Source organism: Petaurus breviceps, unplaced genomic scaffold (genome assembly GCF_028583685.1).
Source record: "Petaurus breviceps papuanus isolate PSGF00001 unplaced genomic scaffold, PetGlider_PUasm1.0 98, whole genome shotgun sequence".
In the NCBI taxonomy this organism is placed as follows: domain Eukaryota; kingdom Metazoa; phylum Chordata; class Mammalia; order Diprotodontia; family Petauridae; genus Petaurus; species Petaurus breviceps.
In genome coordinates, this window is record NW_027187460.1 from 5,596,744 (window position 1) to 5,617,212 (window position 20,469).

The following is a 20,469-nucleotide window of genomic DNA, read 5'->3' on the forward strand; positions in this document are numbered from 1 at the left end:
AAACATTCAAAACACATTTGATTTTGGAGTTTATGTACCACATATAATATCTGATATGTAAATTTAACAATTATATTGGGTTAATCATTGGGCACAAAAAGGACCCATTAATTTTGGTGTCTTTTTAAAGAAAATTGAAGTTCCTCATCTAGTTTTTAAAAAACGCTTTACATTATCATTTACTGTGATTCAACAAGACTAGTGGAGTCTCTTTGGAGGCCCAGGGGGTTCCACATAACAAAACTGTGGTACTTTTTCCGAGCCTTTTATTTGCATAATTCCTGTCCATTGTTTGAGAACTTTCAGTTTAGTTTTTGTGGCAGAGGCTAGATTCTCAATCCACACATCAAGCAGGCCCAGAATTTTAACTTGTTTAACCAAATGCTAGGGTTTCTTTTTTCTTGTTACCGCAAGAGCTGTTGGAAATCAGTACCAAACTTTTAGAGTCAGAGTGAGCCTTCGTCTTTGCTGAGAAGACACTAATTTGAGTCTGACCTTGTTAGCTTTCAAAGACAGGAATAATTAATTAAAATGGAAATATTTTTGGAAAAAGTATACTCTTAAGATACCAGAAGTTTGAGATTGTTCCTACAGTTCTGGACATTTGGCAGATCTGCTTTCACATGTAGGACTAGCTCTGTCTCTTGTGTAGGCTATTGCTACTTTTGGATTGGCCACAAGAGGTGGCTCTGACAATGCAAGGCTCCTGTTAACTCCACCCCTTTCTTGGAGGTTAATCACACTGCCTCCTCAGTGATCACATAACATATACAGTTCTAGTAAACTTCCTCTTGCCCTTCTCATTTTACTGCCTTGCACCAGGACAACAGAACATACATAAATCTGTTTGTGTGCTGGTTCGATTCCTGCCTGTCTAGTAAGAACAACGGAAGAGGTGGATAGAAATTTGCAGAAGTGACCTTTTCCAAGTGTAACTTTTAAGTAAAGAGAAACTGAAAGAGATTTGTAAGACTGTGAATCTCTATGTGTAGTGGGGTAGAAGCTGTTCCAGTCCTCAGATGTTATCATTCACAAATTGTTGATCACATTCACCTCTTAGAAAATTAACAATGTTCCATTTTGAGAGAAGAATTAAAATAGGAGAGTTAAAAATTGTATATTTCTCTCTATTCTTTAAAATTAAAGTTTTCTCTTTGAAATAATGTTGATCTAGCATTTGACCCTAGAACTTGTCTTCGACATTATATACTGAGATAATTTTTTTATGAATAAGTCTTTCATACTTATGCCCTGGAAACTACCGGTACCTTTTCAGTGTTGAATCTAGTAAAATGTAGCCTGCCAGAAACCATCCACACCCATGGAGGTGTAGGGAATGGGGGTGAGATTATAAAAAATAATATATGTATTTTCACTATTTAACACTATTTAAACTATAACACCATTCCTAGCATCCTAGAAGATAGTTTTGTGATTCCATGATTTGGAAAATGTGACTTTATAATAAATATTCATTTTGCACGTATATCAGCTTGTACTTGGGGGTTAGTATGTTTCTGTTACAGTACTGTTGAAAGAGAAATAAAAGCCTTCTAAGAGTATTTTGAAAACATCTTTAGAGACACTATTATTTCACCTTTTTAAGGACTTTGGAGACTCCAAAAGATAATTATAGATATTACTAAGGAAATAATGTTATTTTTCAGAAAGGTTTCTCTTGCCAGATCATTCTAGCTATATTGAATATATTGAATCAAGGTTGACTTTAAAACTCTAAAAAAATGTTTTATTCTGGCTTTCATGGAGAAAATGAACTAGTTTCAGAAATACTGAAGGAGGGGAAGGAAAGGACATAATACAAGCTCTTAAATCAGATTTCCCACCATTTTACCTTTTTCTCTGAATAGGGAGTACTTTATATATAGTAGATCATTAGTGCATATTTATATGTCTATATAGACATAGATAGCATATTGAGCAAATTTACAGATGACAGGGCTGGAAAGGATAGGTGTTATGTTTTATAACAGGTTAAAAAAGAACTAACTAAGCTAGAATAATCAGCCAGATTTAATAAAATGAAGTTAAGATATCAGAATACATACTGAACCTGTGATGCTGTTGGAATAGGGAACTCCCAGTTGAGGAAACTCCCTCTTCCAATGGCATTTGGTACCTTTCATGCAAGTTATACTGTTAGAGAGTTGCCCACAATACTGAGGAGTTAAGTTGCCCAGACTTAAACAGTTGAGTCCCTAAAGGAAAGCCACATTTCCTACTCAGGGTTCAAGGGATAGCCTGAGGGATTGGTTATCATGAACACCCACCTGAGTTCTCCTAACAATAATTACAGGCAAATAATAATTAGCTAGTTAGACTTAAGTAGGTTTAATTGCTAATGATTTTGGTGATGTAGTGGGTGCAAAACATCCCTCCTCCCAAACTAAGAGCACAGTTTCCTACCAGTACACATAGAGTCCAAGGGAAAGTGAGCTCAAACTTAAAGTAGGAGGGCAAAGGATTAACTCATAGCTCTGGGAAATACTTTTGCTGGAGTTGTCAGGATGTTCCCCTGAGTCATGGTATAACTTTTCTGTTGAGCTCTTTGTAGATCCTTGAATCTGCACTGAATTTGTCCTTGGTTCCTGATGCAGACTTTGTAATCAGCTGATCCACAGATGCTGCTGGGATGGTTATGGGAAGAAGGGAAGACCTGGGCTTCTTGTAAAGTTTATGAAGTCTTTCTCTGGTCAGGTTGTGAGTGAGAAGGAAGAAATGATATCTGGGGTTCTGTTTCTTCTGTCAGTTGATTCCTTTTTAGGGGTCTAGTTGGAAAACTCTTTTCTCTGTGTGCTCAAATCTTTCCTCTACCAGGTGCTTGAATAATTTTGATTTTGAACTGATAAATTTTAAAGATTAAATCCAGATAGGATAACCTCATTTCCTCAGCCAATCTGAACCCTCTTGTTAACTATTCCTACTTCTGATTTAATTGATTCAGTTAGTTAATTCTCATATGATACCTCAGGATTGAATTTAGGTAGAGAGTGGGACAAATGGCTTATGGAATTTTATCACCCAGTCAATAATTATCCCATAGAAGAGTCGCAGTCTAACTCTTTGCAATTGGATATCAGTAAGGACCTTGCTTAACTGAGGTCTCTGCATCCTTTCCAGAGAGCTGATTTCACTCAGTTCTGATCATTGGGATTCCTTTGAGGAAAAATCTCCTTCTGAATCTGTCTGCAATGATCCTTTACTCCTTGGAATAGAAATAATCTTTTTGGTTCTGAGGAATGGACCTCTCTCAGCCTTTTTGGAACATATCCACTAAAGCTTTTGGAAAGTCCAAAGCAAGAATTCCCTGTTCTATTTAGTATATTATAAGGAAGGCAGTATCATGAATGATAATTGAACAATTAGAAACTAATGTAGTTGGTAACAAAAAGATTATGAAGGAAAAATAATAATTGAACAACATTTTAACAAGTATGAACAACAGTATCTGCTTTTGTCTAACTCTGGGCAGATTTGAGTTTGCACCACCTTACCCTTACCAAAAAAAAAAAAAAAAAGACTCCTTTCTGAACTGTATAAAATAGAACCAAAACTGGAACAAAAGTGAATGAGTAGCCCTGGGTCTTCTTTGGCCTATCACAAGAACTTTATATACATTGCTTTCTTTTCAGCCCCACAAAAACCCTATGATTACTACAGGTATTAGTGTCCTCATTTTCCAAATAAGAAAAATAGGGCTGAGAGAGATTTTGTGATTTACCCCTGTTCCCACAGGTAGTATATCACTGAACCTTGGTTTTTCTAACTGAGTCCAGACCTCTATCCACCATGCCATATTGATTCACAATTTTCTGTTCCTTCATTATTTGTTAATAAGATAATCCCTCACCGCTATCCCCTGTTGTGTCAGTCTGAAGTACATAGACCTAACATTTAAGTTGGTTAATAACCTTCTCAAGTACTTTAGTGGTTCCTTGATCTCTCAGCAATGTAAGTACTCTCTTTAGTAGTTCAGTTAGCAAGCATTTATTAAGCAGATAGCTGCCCATCAGCTCTTTCTTATTCCATCTGTCTTTGTCAGATTCTGTATTACTTTTAAATTATACCCAGATAATAGTGTATACTTTTTTCAATATGTTGTAGCCTTTTTATTCCTAGCTCTGGGATACAGTAGATAAAATTGTGGACTTGCAGTCAGAAACTTCACATGTGCCTCAAAATTTACTAGCTATGTAACCCTTACTAAGTCACTCAGTTGTTTTCCCCTTCAGTTTCCTCATCTGTAAAATGGGAGTAATAATAGCACCTACTTCGCAAGGTTGTTGTGAAGATAAACAAGACAACATGTAAAGTACAAACCTTAAAGTACAGTGCAGTTTTGTTGCTTTCCCTTCAGCCTCAATGGTGAAAATCTCATTTTATATTTTTGCATTGATATTCATTAGAAAAATTGTTGTATATTCCTTCCCCCTTCTACCCTCCCCCCCCATTATACCACCCTTGTTCAACTATCAGAATCATATTTGTTTCAGGTAGGATCTCTTTCTTCTTTCCTTGTTTTTGCAATTTATTTTTTTGCTTCCTGGGTTATTTATCCTTTTTAAGGTCATTCATAGATTATTTGCTTTCTTTTTCTGAGGTTAGATTGTTTGCATTTTCAATTTCTTATTCTCAATTTAGTTATACTGTATTTTTTGTAGATATTCATCCATTTCATTTAAATAGCTCATTTTATTGACATATAACTGGTCAAGGGTTTCTAATAATTTCTTTTATTCTGTATTTCTTTTTCATTTTTGATACTGGCAATTTAATTTTCTTTGTTTTTTTTAAAAATCAGATTAGCTAATCATCTGTTATTACTTAAGAACATCTTGTTATATTTAATAATTTCAAGTTTCCTTTGTTTTCATAAAATCTTTAATTTTTCAGAATTTTTATTGTTTGTTTAACCGGAATTTTTGATTTGTTGCTTTTTTTGTTATTTTAGTTGCATGTCTGATTCGTTAATCTGTTCTTTTTCTCTTTTGCTGATGAAAGTATTTAGAGACATAAATTTTTCCCTGTTGGCTGCTTTGGTTTCATCTCAAAAGTTTTGCTATATTGTTTCATTTTTGTCAGTTTGTTTCATGAAATTATCTATTGTTTCTATAATTTTTTCACCCACCAGTTCTTAAGGATTAAATTGATTGTCCATTTGAATTTGAATTTTTCTTCAAATGTACTTTAATGATTATACTTTTATTACATTGTGATCATTACAGGTTATGTTTATTATTGCTGCTTATTTGCATTTATACATAAGGTTTTTAATGCCTAGTAGATGATCAACTTTTATAAAGGTGTCATTTATTCCTTGAGAGGAATCCTAATCCTAATTCCCCTTCTGTAATTGCCAAAAAATATAATCACATCTAGCTTTTTTTAGAATTCAGGTAATTAGCTTCTTGTCAATATTTTTTTAGCTTATCTAGTTCTAAAATTGACACGTTGAGATTCCCATCTATGAATGTTTTGCTGTCAATTTTTCCCTATAATTCAGTTAACTTTAAGTATTTAGATGCCATGCAGTTGGCTACATGTAAATTATTTTCATCATTTCTTTTGTGTATAAGCATAATATAATTATCTTTTAACCATGTCTTTTTATAGTTAATTGCCTTTTCTAAAATGATTTTTATTCCTGCTTTTTTGAGTTCATTTAATGCATAACAAATCCTGTCCCAACCTCCCATTTTCATTCTCTGTCAATCCTAATGTTTTAAGTATGTTTCTTGTAAATAACATGTTTTTGGCTTCTGCTTTCTAATCTGTTTTGCTGTTCTGTTTTATTTTATGGGTAAATTCATCCCATTCACATTTGTGATAGTTACTTATTTTATTTCTTCATATCTGACTACCCTTTTCTTTCTCTCTTCCATCTGGGACTTCTTTGCAAAAGATGAAGTGGAACAAAGTAGGAATTTTCTCAACATCAGTATTTTATCTTTTAAATAGGCTGTTCCTTCTTTTATGCTGTTCCTCTTTTGACCAGTCCCTGACCTAATTCTTATACTATACTGTCTCTTATTTTGACCCCTTCTTTATGATCTACTCCCAGAAGTTGATATTTATTTTGCATATGACTTCTTCCTCTTAGGTCCCTGTTTCCTTTGCCTATATCCTCATGTTTCTTTATTTAGTTTCTACGCTAAAACCTCTATGTGTGTATATTTAACCATATGCCCTTCCTCCATGTTTGTATATTTTTTCTATATCACAATTTTGTGAAACAGTAAATTCCTTTTTAATCATTTCCCTTTTTTTCCTCTCTTAAAACCAGCAAAATAATACAAAACTGTATTCAGTCTATGTTTAGATGTTAACTTAAACTCTGTCTTTGTGACCTCTGTAGATTGTGAAATTTCCAGGGACCCTTGTTTCTTCCTTTTATTAGAATATAAACACTTCATGATTTAGTACCCTTTAATTACCAACAAGTATTTATCTTTGTAAGTTTCTCTTATCTCCTGTGTTTGCATTTCAAAGTTTCTACTTACTTTAGTCTTTCATCAGAATGCTTGAATGTCCTCAATTCTATTAAAGATCCTTTTCTTTCTTCCCATTTAATTGTGCTCAGTTTTGCTGGCTAATTTGTTTTCCTGGTGCGTTTTTATCTTTTGCTTTTGAAATATTTATTCCAAGATTTTTTTCACCTTTATGATACTTGTAGCATAGTCTTGTATGAGCATGACTGTGATTCTTTGGTATTTTTAACTTTTTGTTTCAGGCTGCTTGCAGTATTTTTTCTTCATTGGAAACTCTGGATTTTTTTGGCTTTGATATTCCTGGGTATTTTCAGTTTAAGGTTTCTTTCAGGAAGGTGATTAGTGGATTCTTTTTATTTTCAGTTCACAAGTCACTTAATCTTTACTTCAAATTCCTCACCTATAAAATGAGGATATTGATAGTACCTATCTCTCAGTGTTATTATGAGAATTGAATTAGATAATATTTGTAAAGAGCTTAGCACAGTGCCTGGTAAATAGTAAGTGCTTGATAAAATGCTTGTTCCCTTCCCTTCCTCCCTTTTTCCTTTAAAAATTTTTTTTTCCAAATAATTAAAATTTGCCTTGATATCCTGTCCATCTCACTTTTCACTTCCTCCCCAACTGAAAAAGAAAGCATAGAACCCTTGTAAATATGTTTGGTCAAGCAAAACAAATCTCCAAATTAGATGTGTCCAAAGAATAGTATATCTCAGTCTGTTCTCTAAGTCCATCATCTTTCTGTCAGGAAGTGGGTAGCATGTTTCATCATGTGTCTTGTGGAATTGTGGTTGATCATTGCATTGATCAGAGTTCTCAGGTTTTTCAGAGTTGTTTGTTTTTATAATATTGTTCTTAGTAGAATGATAAATTATTTCTCCTAGTTCTGTTTACTTTATTCTGTATTGGTTCATAAAAGTATTATATCCATCTTTCTCTGATGCTGTCCCCTTCATTATTTCTTACAGCATAATAATATTCCATCTCATTAGTATCCCATAACTGTTACACCATTCCCCAGTGGATGATTTGCCCTCTTTTTCTAATAGATCTAGCTAGTTTTATGCTTTCTTGAGAAACAGTATCCAAGTTTTTTGTTTGGTCATAGGTTTCAAAAAGTACAATGATTTTTAAAATTATTTCTACTGGGTCTATTTTTAGGTCAGTTTTGAATGGTTAAATTCCATACATTTTTAATTTTTTTTCGGTCTTTTGACTTTGACTATTTCTTGTTATCTAAAGGAGTCACTGAATTTTAATTGCTTTATTCTTTTCTTCTGGGAGTCTATTTACTTGAGTGAGGTTTACAAACTTTTAACCATTAATCTTTGACTTTGATCTTCTATAAAATGAACTTGACATAATTCACCTTCTTGTCAAGGACCTTGAAAAGTCAAAGCTGCTGCAGCAACAACAAGATCACTCATTACATAGTCACAGAATTGTGTGCCTTGAAGCTTTATAGATCAACTCCATAAGTGTTATGAGCATCCTCTGTATGCCACACACCTGCTAAAACCAGCTATCTTCTTTCTTTTCCTTCTCTTCTTCTTCTTTATAATTATAACAATAATAATGATAAGTTGAATGTACTACCTTGACCAGTAATGAGTTTCCCATCATTAGGAGTTTTCAAGGTAAGGTTTGATGATTACTTGTTCCAGATGTTGTAGAGTATTTTCTCTTAAAATATTGGTTATACTAGATGACCTTAGATGTCTTGTCCAACTTTTACATTATACAATTCTTTTAATTCTCAAGATGATGTCCAGTAAATAAATGGTAACAATTAAAAAGATAAACTTGAGGATTCAAAATTCCAACATTTTTTGGAACTGTCGTATCTGGGCCTTGCATTCACACTACATATCACAGTGTCTTGACAAATTTGTTGTTATTCATTTGTTTCAGTTGTGTCCAACTTGTCCTGACCCCATTTGGGGTTTTCTTGGCAAAGAGATTGGAGTGGTTTGCCATTTCCTTCTCCAGCTCATTTCATAGATGAGGAAGGTGAGGCAAACAGGGTTAAGTGACTTGCCCAGGGTCACATAACTTGTAAGTGTCTGAGATCAGATTTGAACTCAGGTCTTCCTGACTCGAGAGACTAATGGTCTATCTATTGCACCACCTAACACTTCTGACAAATAGTAGGCGCTTAATAAATGTTCCTTGACTGAGTGACTTCTGTATTGTTATCTAGTGAAACTTGCCTTTTTCTCTGTTTCTCATACATGGCACTTAATCTCACGTTGCTCTCCCTTTGTATTGGTCAGCCTTCACTTCTATACAGTGCTCTTCCTTGTTACTTCTGTCTCATAGAGTTTCTTCTCCTAACTCTACCCCTCCTTTGAGATGCAGCTCAGACACTACTTTCCTTACCCCTCCCCACTAACTGCTAGTACTTTCCTCCCCTAACTGCTTAGATGTAACTTGTGTGTTTTTTATGTATGGATGTATCTATTAACTTTATATTCATTCTGTCTGTGTTTTTATATGTATTTTGTTTTTCCTATTAAAATGCACACTCATTAGGAGTAGTGATCATTTCATTCTTTGCATTTGTATTGTCAGTGCCTAGCCCAGTGCCTGGCATGCAGTATGTTCATTTTAAATATTTAATTGATTGATAGACTTGGTTATGCTGCTTCAAATTGGTGTGACTGGTTCTGCCACTCCCCTCATTTGCTCAATTCGCCTGTAGATTTTGGTGAATCCTCAGAGGAATGTGATTCACACATAAACCTGAAGATTGTTACATGCCACCAGTCTGGTCTTCTGACAAAATGATTTGCTTAGATGTAATTTCTGGATCTCCCTAGCCTTCACTGGGGAACACAAAAAATAAATCCAAGAGTTTTCTCCTCTCTCATGAATACATTATTTGTATGGATTCTGGCAAATAGTAGGGAAAACTGATTTACATGGATGGTATTAAAAGGGCTAGTCACCAGAAGAGCAGATCTAAGCTTCCTTGGACATAGTGTTCTGTTGAGAGCTTGTTATTTCATCACTCAGAGTAACACTGAAAAAACTCTCAGCAGGCTGGGAGAAGGGCCAGTACAAATATATTTCTCAAAGCTTGCATTCCTCTATGCACTCTTTTAGTGTGGAATCCCAAGGTTTATCAGAAGAGTGAAGCTTCACCTAATTACCAGTGACTGTCAGATCAGATATGCAGGATTATTACAGATAGCCAAGTTTCATTTGATTTCTTCTTTCCAACCTTCCAAACATGATTTTATTTAAAACCACTTTGGGGTTGGTGGGGTTTGTTCCATATCAACCGCATTATAGATGAGATATCTGTTCTGAAAGGACAAAATTTATGCTATAAAAGATCAACTATATGATGATGATAATGTTAATGTTGGCTTACTCTTCACCTCATATTCTTACCCATAATTTCCTTCTTGTCTACAGGGTGTCTCAAGGAAGTCTAGAGATTTCTTACTTGGCCAATGAGTAGAGTGAGTGGGAGCTGCCCCCAGTATATGTCTTCATATATTAGTCAGTCAATAAGCATTTATTAAGCACCTACTCTGTATTAGGCACTCTCATAAGCATTGATGATACAGTGAAAGGCAAAAGACAATCCCTTTTCTCAAGCTTACAATCTAGAGGGGGAGACTATATGAAAACAAGCTATATGCAGGATAAATTGGAGATAATCATTAGAAGGAAGGTACTAGCATTAAGGGAAAACAGGAAAGGCTTCTTATATAAGATGAGATTTTATCTGGAACTTGAAGAAATTTAGGGAAGGCAGGAGGTAGAATATTCTAGGCATGAGGAACAACCAATGAAAATGCCTAGAGATAGGAGAATGGAGTATGTTGTTCTTGGAACTGCAAGGAGACTAGAATTACAGAGTACTTAGTGGTGGGTGGGTGGGGAGATTTAAGGTGCAAAAAGATTGGAAAGGTAGGAGGGCCTTATTTATGAAGGACTTTGAAGACTAGATAGTATTTCATATTTGCTTCTGGGGGTGATAAGGAACCACCGAAGTTTAATGAATAGATGTTGTGGTTGTGATAAGTGTGGAGAAGAAGCCTTATCTATGTTAGGTCACCCCTGTCTCAACTCATAGCCTTTTTGCTTTAAGTTGAGTGACAAGGTTTTGGCTAGCCAATGCTAACTATATAATGATATTGCCTGAGGTTACTTCTTTAAGAGAAGTCAATTCTTATTATCGGAAGCACTGTGCTTCTTTCATTTTGTTCCTCTGACCCTGTTTTTTGTGGAGAATGTCCATTCTTATCCTTTTAAGTTTTTTTCTTAAACTCACTCCATGTTCAGTTAATGTAAATACCATTTGTTTCTCTTTTGGCCAGAAACCCCAGGGGTCTTCCTCTCCCAGATTGATTCTTTTTTTTTTTTCACTAGGTAATAGAAGCCATTCTCTGTCTCATTTCTTACCTAGCTTTAATCATTGAATGGGCATTGCTTTAATCAAAGTGAGACCGGTTAAAGACTTTAGCTTAAAAAGGCTAAGGTCTCCCACTGCATCATGGGCCATCTCCAGTTGTCCTGATCTACATCTGGAAACTGTACCCACATGACTCTGGAGGAAAAAGTGAGGCTGGTGACTTTGCACAGCCTTCCTTCAGTTAAATCCATTGCATTTGCATGTCATGGCATCACCTCCCTGATGTCATGGTCCTCTTTGAGAATAAGGACAAAAAAAAGAATGAATTTTTGAATGCTGTACCTGGGTTTCTGACTGATATTTGATTGTTGTATCTAGATAATACCTGCGGCATTTTGTGGATCATCTCCCACTCATCTCTTGTAGGGTGGGGCATCAGTTTTTGTTGTTTTGAGATGGATAGAAAGGGATGTATAGCTGAACAGAGAGCACAATATAACCACTGAATTATGTTTCAGTAGTTTTTTCATAACTAGTAGAATATTGTTGTGATAGAGTAGTATTGTGAAATGACATTGGTTGGGACATGGTTATGCAGCAGGTGGAAGTAGAGGCTGCCTAAACCTAAGCAGATTTCACTGTCAACAGTACTTAGCTGGACATCATCAAGAGGTCAAACATTAAAGCAAGCATGTAACATAGCCTTGAACACTTAATAGTTTATTGAATTGAATAGGAATACAGTTTTCTTAGCATTCAGTATATACTCTGATGCCAGCTATTTAATTTCTCTTTGTTAAGGGGGTAGTACTGTCATCCAGTGCAACCTGCAAAGGGCCATATTCCTGAGCTGGTTATAATTCCACTTTCCTTTTAATACCATTCATTTTTACCTTAGAATAGTACCTGAAAATAGTTTAACTTCCCTGTTAGGTATGTTTTCTTATCTGTCCTCTTGGGACCATTATTCAGTAACATTTTTCATTCAGAGTTTGGCTTCCATTTATTAAGATCATATCACTTCTTCTGAAATAAATTTTTTTTATTATTATCTTTTGGTTTTGATATAACCTTGATTTCTTAATATACCTATTCTACTCCCCCACCCCTTCTATTCATAGCCATTCCTTATCAAATTAAAAAGAAAGAGGAAAAAAAGCAGATGAGCAAAACTAATACCTCATCTGACAGTAGGTACAATGTTTCACAGCTATATTCTTGTACCTCTGTAAAGAATGAAAGGAGATACATTTTCTTATCCCTTTGGGCCAAGTGCAGTCATTTAGGTAATTGTTCTTTCCATTTAAATTAATTGTTACTGAATTTATTGTTTACCTGGTTCTGTTTATTAGCCCTCTGTGTAAGTTCATATAAGACTTGCTATGCTTGTCTGAATTCTTCATATTTATCATCAGTTATAGTGTAGTGAATAAATAGTCCATTGTATTCATATACTTAATTTATCTAGATAACCCATATCTATTTTTATTTTTATTTGCTATCACAAAAAGTAATAAATGTCTTAATCTATATGGGATCTTACTTCCTATCTTTTGCCTCCTTGGAGTATTATGCCTAGCAGTGGGGATTTGGTTATTTTGGTCACTTTCTTAGTATAATTCCCAGTTGCTTTCTAGAATGGTTGAACCAGTTCATAGCTTCACCTTCATAGCAGTGCGAGATACCTATCTTTCCACAACTCCCTAAACATTTATATTATTATTTATTAGTGATTTGGAACAACATTTCATACAGTTGTTTGTATTTTTGCCATTCTTGGAAAATTGTTAACAGCCATTGATCACTTTTCCATGCAGAATTGTGCTTGATTTTTTTATATTTGTGTTAGATATATCTTTGTGTGTTGATGTGTTTTATATATGTGTGTGTACTGTACCTGTACACATACATACACACATAAAATCTAACAGTATGAATGAAATAGGCAGCCAGGTGCATAGAGCACTGGACCTTGGTTCAAATCCAACATCAGACATTTACTAACCGTGTAACCAAGGACAGGTCACTTAACCATTGTCTATCTCAGTTTCCTCAGCTGTAAAATAGAAATAATAGCACCTGCTTCCCAGGTTGTTGTGAAGATCCAATGATATTTCTAATAATAATTTCAATCTTGGGGCACAGTAGGAGCTATAGAAATGCTTATCCCCCCATATGTGTGTGTATGTATGTGTGTATATATAGGGCATACTAAAAATCTTGGTGCAGTTTAAGATTTATTTAATAATTTAAAACTGCACTGAGTCTTTTAAATACAACTACGCAGGGACTCATTCACATATGCACACCCTCGTCTGAGATGTTTGATGGAAAGATTTTTGTCCCAGCTGGAAGCTTCTCTTTTTATCCTAGCTGCACTGATTTTGTTAAAATGATAGCCTTTCAATTTCATGCTATTAAAGTGCCTGTTTTATTATATGTGATAATCTCTGTTGAATGGTTAAGAATGCTTCTCTTTGTTTTAGCTAGGTAAGGTACCTATGGTGGTTTTCTTCTGATTTTTAAAAAATTGTTGAACCTTTAATATTCAGGTTATATACCTGATTTGGGCTTATTATTGTTACATAGCATAAGATGGTCCGAACTTTATTTCTGCTAAACTGCTTTCCAGTTTTATTAGCTTCTAGTCAAATAGGGAATTTGGAATTCCCCAAATTACCTTATGTTCTTACATATTGGGTTCAGCTGTTTCTGATTCTTCTTTATTTAGCCTGTTCATCTGATTTACCTTTCCATTTTTTAAGCAGTATTAATTATTTTTGATGATTACTGTTTTACAGAATAATTTAAGGTCTGGAATTTTTTCCTATTGTTTTTCTTGCTGTTATAGGTCTTTGTTTCTCCAAATGAATTTTTTTAGCAGTGTCATGAAGTATATTCCCTTGGTTATTTGATTGTTAATAGCACTAATCCTATGAAACAATTTAGTTAGTGTCATCATCTTTTTCTGTATGAGCACAACCTAACCATAAACAGTGAGTCTCCTTCTTTATTTACCATTCTTTCTTTTTTTCAAGAGGTTTTTTTTTGTAATTATGCTTCTTTAACCCTTTAGTGCACCTTGGTAGATTGACTCCCCCCCCCCCACACGTTGTTTTGAATGGGATTTATATATCTATCATTTTCTTGAGTTTTTAAAATTACTTTTTAAAAAATGCTATTTGTTTCTGTTTTGCTAGTTCTCCTACCTAAATCAATAATTGATATTAATTCTAGAAAATTTTGACAAATGATATGTTCAGTGTGATTGTGATCTTCTTGATTAGTCCTTAGAATAACCCATTTCAGGGGCGTCCAGGTGGCTCGGCGAGTAAGAGCACCGACTTTCGGGATGTGTTGGGATGACCTGGGGATCAAATCCGGGCTCAGATACTTAGCACCACACCCAGAAATAACTGGCCGTGTAACCTTGAGCAAGTTACTTAACCCCAATTGCTTTAAAAAAAAAAGTATAACCCATTTGGAGGAAATCTTTTGTCATGCTGTAGTATACTTCTTAATCTAGTAGATACTGTTGTATGTTATGCCTCTCCTTGATTGTTAGTGGCATAACAGATTTTATAATCACTTAGGAGCTAAAATCTCATAAATAATGTTATCTTTGACAAGAATCATTTACCTTAAAATGACAGAAGTACATTGAGAATATTTTATAATTGAGATCACTGTTAATCCTTTAAGTATGAACTATTGCACACATTTCTGAAATGGAAGTCTATATTAGCTAGACTACCAGACACAGTAATTTTTGCATTTCGAGAATAGGATAAAAAGGAAAGATATATGGAATATGAAAAAGAATGTTCCTAGTTTGAAATCTCAGGGATAGATTTTTTTTCAGACTTCTCCCAAATTCTGGCATAAGAATGCTTTTTTCCATTTCCTGTCTCTCTTATTTTCCCTTCTTGTTGCCTCTTACTTGACACTATACATGACAGCATCAGCATTTCTCACAGTGGCATAGGCATAGGTAAATGTTTGAACATGTGTCTTTCACTCTGAGCAATTAATTTCTTTGAAAAGTTATAAGATGACTTAAAGTAAACTAGATTATATATTTCATTGAATAGGAGGGTAGTTTGCTATATAAAATAAATTACTGATGAATCCTTTTATAGGGAGGACAAGAGTTTGATACTTAGTCAGAAAACAGGAAAAATTCGGTGATAACACTTTTCCCTTCTTGTATTGATAAGTGGAAGTTTTCTCAAATGTGGAAGTGGCCAAGGTAGTGTTGGGACCTGAAAGGAATTGACATTTCCTTAATCTGAGCTCAGATTGGATGGATTCAAGGAGAACCAGCTGAGGCCAGAAAAAAGTAGCTTAAAAGACAGCTATACTGTCTAAGGGATTTTTTGCAGGGCAGTGAACTGAATCACATAAAAACTGAGGATATCCCTGGGGCTAGGATACAAAATAGCTCATATAACCCCTACACCATGGATTAAAAAAAACAAAACAATTTTAGCAGCTGTGGTTTTGTGGAGAGCCAGAAGATGGAAGAAGCTGAGACCCAACCCAAGAAAGCTTAGCTTAGTCACTAATCAATGTCAGAATATTAGAGTGTATAGACTAGCAAACGACTATGTTGTGTAGGATAGAAAGCTTTTTAAAGTTTCTACTTTCTCTGTATTTCTCAGGTAAATCACCTCTCTATTCATAGTCACCAGTCTAGTACAGGCTCTGAGTTCCTCTGGTCTTGACAACCAAAATAGCCTTTTAAAAAACCTTTTAGAGGAGCAGTTCCATACACACCACAGGACACAAAAGAGGATTGTATATGAATCTGTGAATCTCTATTTCATACTACTTGCTTTAAAAAAGTATATAATGCATTCTAAACATTAATTTTGCTTGACTGCTATTCCTTTGATATTTCCTTCTGATCTCTTGTGTGTTTCACTTATTTATGTTAAAACAAATTTTAAAAAATTGACAGAAGTCTGTATTTTTCTTCTTTCTGTTCCTTTACTCTTTCATGGGGGAGGGGAGAGAAAAGGAAAAACAAAACTCTTGTATTCTTGTGTGTGTGTGTGTGTGTGTGTGTGTGTGTGTGTGTGTGTGTGTGTGTAGAATCATGGTTCCTAGAAGTCCAGTGATTTATCTATTCTTTACCTCTTTTCCAGATCAGTTGTTTTTGACATCATTTCTCTTAAATTATCTTCTATTTTTGTCTTTTGATTTTGTTCTCATTTTTCCTATGTGTCAGTCATAGATTTCTGTTTGGTCTATTCTGTTTTTTTTTTTTTTCCTAGTGGGCCTTTTATTTAGGTTAGGTCAGCACTTTTCTTTTCTAAACTGCTTACTGTCTTCCTACTTTTTCGCTCCAGAGCTTCATTTTAAAAAAAATCCCCTTTTTTCCAGATATTCTTGCAGTACTTAGAGAAAATTAATTACAACCCTCCCCCCCTTGTATCTCTGCTTGCAGTTGTTACAGAATTACTTCTTCTCCTTCTAGGCTGCTTTTTTGCAGGGTGGGGGGAAGTTGAGGATGTCTAGAACTACAATAATTTTTTATACTGGTCAGTGTCCTTGGTTTACTTGTTTTTTTCCAGCTTTAGTTCCTGAAAAAGGTCCTTGTGCCAGAGCCTGCCCCTTCACCCTGCAGTGCTTTTGTTTGGATGTGGTTGTCTTGCTATGGGTCCCAGTGTTGACATCACCTCCTGGGGGGATTAGACCCCTTGAACTTTTGAGATATTAAGTGCTAGGTTCAGGGTTCTTACTCTGATTTCTCAGAAGAGAGTTCTAGAAACCTGTCATTCAGTCAATAAGCATTTAATGAGCACCTGTCATATATCTGGCACTGTGCAAAGAACTGGAGGTACAAAGAAAGGCAAAAGACTGTCCTCACCCTCAAGGGCACAGTCTAATGGGAGTGACAGTAAGGAAACATATTTACAAACAAGCTATGTACAGGATAAACAGGAAATAATTAAAAGAGAGACTGCATTAGAATTAGGAAGGCTTGGTAAAGGCTTGCTGCAGAAGATGGAATTTTAGTTGAGACTTGAAGGAAGCCAATAGACAGAGATGAGGAGGAAAAACATTTCAGGAATAGGGACAGCCAGAGAAAATCCCTCAATGAAGAAATGGAGTGTCTCCTTGGAAAAGTGAAGAGGTCAATGTATTTACATCTAAGAGTATGTTGTTACTGGAGTATAATGAAAGGTGGGGGTGGGGAGAGGAGGTTATGAAAGGCTTTGAACACTAAACAGAATTTTTTTATTCAGTCCTGTAGGTGACAGGATACCACTGGAGTTTATGGACTATGGTTGAATCTGCACTTTTGGAAAATCACTGTGGGACCTGGAAACCCTAGGGCACCTAGGCTATACTGATATGAGCACTGTCACACCATACTACTCTCATAGTTCTTCTCTCTTGGCTCTTTATCAGTTCATATAAGTCTTCCCTTGTTTCTCTGAAATGATCTCTTTCACCATTTCTTACATCACAGTAGTATTCCTTAACATTGATATACAATAATTTATCGGTAGCTGGCCTTTCCAGAGGTTTAATAGCTTCCTTATCCCAGGCTTGGAAGGTGAGGCTGAGAGGTTGTGACTTTGCCAAATCACATGACTAGAAAGTGTCTTATGGCCCTAAGTCTAGTGCTCTTTGCATAATAAGCTGCCACTTTGTGATAAAATAATATCCAGTTTATAGAACATTAATGTCAAGTTTGTGATAAAGTGAAAATAATGCCAAAAGAACACTCCAGAAAAAATCATTCAGCTTATATTAAGGAAAACAAAACCCACCTTCCTTAGTATTCTACACCAGAACATGTTCTTATTTGGTGCCTTAAACCCTGCTTTTCCTGGCAGTTAATCAACAAGCATTTAAGTATCAACTGTTACAGTCAGTGTGCTTGGCATTGGGGATACAAATGTAAGAGCTACATACAGCTTCTTTACAGATAAGTAAATGCAAGATAATACACACATAGTTTTTTAGAGGGGAGTCAGGAGATTTTGGAAAGCTTGTGGAAAGAGGAGTAACTTGACTTAAGCACTGAAGAGAGCTAGATGTCCCGAGAAGTAGAAGAGAGAAATATTCACTTGGAAAAATGGGAGATGGCCTGAGAAATAACATAGGAGATGGAATGTCATCTTAGGAGCAGCAACTAGGCTGGTTTGGCTGTTATGCAGCATAGATAAGAGAGAAGCAGCAGTGACCCAGTGTAGATAGAGCACTGGGCCTGGAATCAGGAAAACCTGAGTTCAAACTTCAACTCCCACACTTATTAACTGTGTGACTCTCGGTAAGACACTTAACTTCTGTCTGCCTTTAGTTTGCTCCTTTATAAAATGGGGTAATAATAGCACCTACCTGGAAGGATTATTGGGAGGATCAAATGAGATAATATTTGTAGAAAGTGCTCAGCACAGTGCCTAAAACATAAGTTTTATATGTGTGGTATATCTATGTATGCATATATGTATGTATTTATGTTTATTCCATTCCATTTCACTTTGTTCAGTTATTCCCCGGTTGATGGACCAACCCTTCATTTTTAGTTCTTTTCCACCACAAAAGAGTGCTATAAATATTTTTACATTTAGGACTTTTTCCTCTTTTTTTTTAATCAAATGCTTTATCAAGTTCTATTTTACATCATTCATTTCCACAAGATTTTGAGTTACAAATTTTCAACCTGTTTTTCCCTCTACTCACCACCCCAAAATAGCGATCACACTAGATATCCCCTTCTCCAATTTGCTCTCTACCATATCTTCTCCCCTACACCCTCCAACTTTCCAGTAGGGCACGGTGGATCTCTATGCCCCAGTGCCTGTATATCTTATTGCCCAGTTACATGTAAAATATTATTATTAGTAGTGTGTGTGTGTGTGTGTGTGTGTGTGTGTGTGTGTGTATATATATGTACATATGTATGTATATATATTTAAACATTTGATTTTAAAGGTTTGAATTCCAGACTCATTCCCTTCCTTCCTTGTCACCACCCTTGCTGGGAAGATAATTCAGTATAGGTTGTACATGTGTAGCTATGCAAAACATTTCCATAGTGGATATATTGTAAAAGACTTACTATATTTCCCTCCCTCCTATCCCACCTCCCACTTGTTCTATTCTCTACTTTGATCCTGTCCCTTTTCAAAAGTGGGTGCTTCCAACTTCCCTTCCCCCCTCCCTGCCTGCCCTCCCTTCCATCATCCCCCCCCTCATCCCCTTCCCCCCTACTCTCCTGGAGGATGAGATACCCTATTTAGTGTGTATTTCATTCCCTCCCTAAACCAAATTCAATGAGAATAAGATTGACCCATTCCCTTTTGCCTTCCTGTTCTTCCCCTCCATTGTGACCATTTTCCCTTGCCTCTTCTATATGAGATAGTTTACCCCATTGTCTTTCCCCATCTCCTCTCATTATATTCCTCTCTCACCTCTTAATTTCACCTTTTAAGTATCATTCCTTCCTATTAAATTGGTCCTGTGCCCTTTCTATGTATACCTGTAAACATATACATACATTCACATATGTATTCATACACCCATGTACCCTCCTATATAGACATATATATGTATTGTGTTTATATATGTGTGTGTGTGTGTGTGCGTGCGTGTGTGTGTGCGCACGTTTCTATTCCCTTCAACTGTTCTCATACTGAGAAAAGTTTTCATAAGTTACAATTATTGTTTTTCCATGTAAGGATGTAAATAGTTCAACTTTGATAAGTTCCTTATGATTTCTTTTCCCTGTTTACCTTCTCATGCTTCTCTTGCTTCTTGTATCTGAATATCAAATTTTCTATTCAACTCTGTTTTTTTTTCATCAAGAGTGCTTGAAAGTCCTCTATTCCACTGAATGACCATATTTCCCCCTGAAATGTGATACTCAGTTTTTCTGGGTAGGTGATTCTTGGTTTTAATCCAAGCTCCTTTGACCTCTGGAAAATCATAATCCAAGCCCTTCAATCCCTCAGTGTAGAAGCTGCCAGATCCTGTGTTATCCTGATTGTGTTTTCACAATATTCAAATTGTTTCTTCCTGGCTGCTTTTAATATTTTCTCCTTGATTTGGGAACTCTGGAACCTGGCTATAATATTCCAAGGAGTTTTCTTTTGGGGATCTTTTCCAGGAGGTAATTGGTGGATTCTTTCAACCTCTATTTTACCCTCTGGTTCTAAAATATCAGGGCAATTTTCCTTGAGAATTTCTGGAAGGATGATTTCTAGGTTCTTTCTTTGATTATGGCTTTCAGGTAGTCCAATAATTTTTAAATTATCTCTCCTGGATCTATTTTCCAAGTCAGTGGTTCTCCCAATGAGATATTTCACATTGCCTTGTATTTTTTCATTTGTTTGGATCTATTTAATAGTATCTTGATTTCTCATAAAGTCACTAGCTTCCATTTGCTCTAGTCTAATTCTGAAGGAATGATTCTCTTCAGTGAGCTTTTGAGATTCTTTTTCCATCTGGAAAATTTGGCTTTTTAAGGCATTCTTCTCATTGCCTTTTTGAGCCTCTTTTGCCATTTGAGTTAGTCTATTTTTTAAAGTGTTGTTTTCTTCAGTCAGGTTGTTGACTCTCATTTCATAATTTTCTTGCATC

The 20,469-nt window shown here is 35.4% G+C and overlaps 1 protein-coding gene across 8 annotated transcripts in view; it reads left to right on the top strand.

Annotated features, from left to right (window-relative positions):
• The window catches only part of PTK2 (protein tyrosine kinase 2), a 439,876-nt gene that overhangs the window by 120,710 nt on the left and 298,697 nt on the right, over nt 1-20,469 (top strand). The gene's annotated exons all lie outside the window — the stretch shown is intronic.